Source organism: Halichondria panicea, chromosome 2, assembly GCF_963675165.1.
Source record: "Halichondria panicea chromosome 2, odHalPani1.1, whole genome shotgun sequence".
Taxonomy (NCBI): domain Eukaryota; kingdom Metazoa; phylum Porifera; class Demospongiae; order Suberitida; family Halichondriidae; genus Halichondria; species Halichondria panicea.
Window position 1 is genome coordinate 4,510,705 of NC_087378.1, and position 2,500 is coordinate 4,513,204.

General features: G+C 46.2%; 1 non-coding gene across 1 annotated transcript in view; it reads left to right on the plus strand.

The window, feature by feature from the left end:
• The first annotated feature begins 1,835 nt into the window (after nucleotides 1–1,835).
• LOC135332661 (small subunit ribosomal RNA) overlaps nucleotides 1,836–2,500 on the plus strand; it is a 1,812-nt gene continuing 1,147 nt past the window's right edge. The window contains exon 1 of the ribosomal RNA XR_010393508.1: nucleotides 1,836–2,500. This exon is cut by the window's right edge and continues 1,147 nt beyond it. This is a non-coding gene — a ribosomal RNA (small subunit ribosomal RNA).

Sequence of the window (2,500 nt, forward strand, 5' to 3'; positions counted from 1 at the left end):
CTAAATTTCTTATACTTTCAGGATACAAAATTTCCTGTAGACTTATGATTGTTACACAAGTCCTGAACTACTTCAGGAATAGTAAAGGAAACTATACAGGAAACGTTGCACTATCCTTTGTAAGTAGGTTGCAGGACACTTACAGGACACCTCAGGAAATGTGCAGATTTTATGGGCTGCAATGAAGCAGCACTGTAGCAGGAAATTTAAATATTTTCCCTGAGTGAGTGAGTGAGTGAGTGAGTGAGTTATATATACCTTCATTGAGCCATGCTTCATTTGATCATAACAATATCAAGCTTATCTTCAAGTAGTATTGTATTGTACGTTGCTAACAATACGCAAATAATGTACAGTAAATTCAAGTGGGAATAAAAGTAGTGGGTAAAAAGTTGTTAATGTTCATGGAGTGTAAAGTCAACGAGCACTTAAGGCCCTATTATTTCTATTTTCCAGCCTAAAGTCCTCGTGGTGGAAAAAATTAATGTTAGTGTAATGAAGTCCTTGCCTAGTTACAAAGCGGCCCCTTACAAAGCGCCTAGTTACAAAGTAGCTTCAATGGGTAGTTATAATTAGAAGCTGCAGCTGGTAGTTAAAGCAGCAATTGTTGTGTAGCTTGTGAAGCTATGTTGTAGCTGGCTGACTGGCCGGCCCACCAACCTACCTACCTACCTACCTACCTACCTACCTACCTATCTACCTACCTACCGACCGACCGACCGACCGACCGACCGACCGACCGACCGACAGACCGACTGATGAATAGTAAGAGGTGGCTGGCTGGCTGGCTGGCTGGCTGGCTGCTGGCGAATAGATGTTGTGCTGCAATATAGTGAGTGAGTGAGTGAGTGAGTGAGTGAGTGTACTATAATACTATACAGAATCTTTGCAACAAGACAGTAAAAGCGTAGAGCATTACCCTTCCTTATATGGAATTTGTGTACACACACTGTGGTCTGTTTTACTACTTAAATGTATGAGCACATCCCATATATAATAAGGAACCACAGTGCTCACTTGTTTCTATTTGTGTTGCAAAGATTGTGCAATCTCCAGTATTGTATTGTAACTGTATGTATGTTAGCCATGTATAACTTGAACTGTATGTTTAGCGGAATGGAAGGGTGCAGACGGGGAACAGTGCAGATGGGAACATTGCAGAGGGGATTTGCGCGGCGGAAAATTGGAGCAATTACCATACAAGTGCAGACGAATGAAGGAATGAACGCGCGTAGCGCGAAAATTTGAGCAATATATCGCAAGCAATTACCATACAAGTGCAGACGAATTGAACAATGTGACCACGTGGGCTAGATAAGCAACCAAACAAGAGTGTCGTACAAATGAGCGTGTTGATAGGTCGTGAAGTGGGGTGTTGTGGCAAAAAAAGTCACGCTTAATTACATACGAGACGAGTTCCAGCGTTGCTCCTAGTGACGGGTGCTGTGTAGGGTGACTGCAGCGGTTCATCCGTGTGTCCGCATCGTTGTAGACTGCCTGTGTCGGCGGGTGTCTGACCTGCTGGTGACTGGTCATCAGTGGGCTGGCTCCCTCCGGTCGAGTGCAGTTAGGTTTGCATCATTTCACGAATCACGAGTGCATTCGTACGGTCTCGCTGCCGGTCGATCCCCGTGATTGACTGTATCTGCAGGCAACGAGTGGGCCTCAGCTGCCCTCTCCTGCCTTCAGTTGGTGAGTCTGTGGCCGAGGATTTGCAAAATTGTTGAACCCTCTGCGGTCCGCGTGGCCGCACTGGTGTGATGCGTTGGCCGGCCCTCTGAACGAGGACGGTCGAGTGACACAGTGCGTCTCGTACGCTCTGGCGTCCCGATAGTTACCTGGTTGATCCTGGCAGTAGTCATATGCTTGTCTCAAAGACTAAGCCATGCATGTCTAAGTATAAACGCTTCTATACTGTGAAACTGCGAATGGCTCATTAAATCAGTTATAGTTTATTTGATGGTTTCTTACTACTTGGATAACCGTGGTAATTCTAGAGCTAATACATGCACAAAGTCCCGACTCTTCGGAAGGGATGTATTTATTAGATCCAAAACCAATGCGAGTCTCTCGGGGCTCGGTTCCTTGGTGATTCATGATAACTGCTCGAACCGTATGGCCCTTGCGCCGACGATGCTTCATTCAAATTTCTGCCCTATCAACTTTCGATGGTACGGTAGTGGCCTACCATGGTTGCAACGGGTGACGGAGAATTAGGGTTCGATTCCGGAGAGGGAGCCTGAGAAACGGCTACCACATCCAAGGAAGGCAGCAGGCGCGCAAATTACCCAATCCCGACTCGGGGAGGTAGTGACAATAAATAACAATGCCGGGCTATTGTAGTCTGGCAATTGGAATGAGTACAATCTAAATCCCTTAACGAGGAACAATTGGAGGGCAAGTCTGGTGCCAGCAGCCGCGGTAATTCCAGCTCCAATAGCGTATATTAAAGTTGTTGCAGTTAAAAAGCTCGTAGTTGGATTTCGGGGTGGCCTGCCTG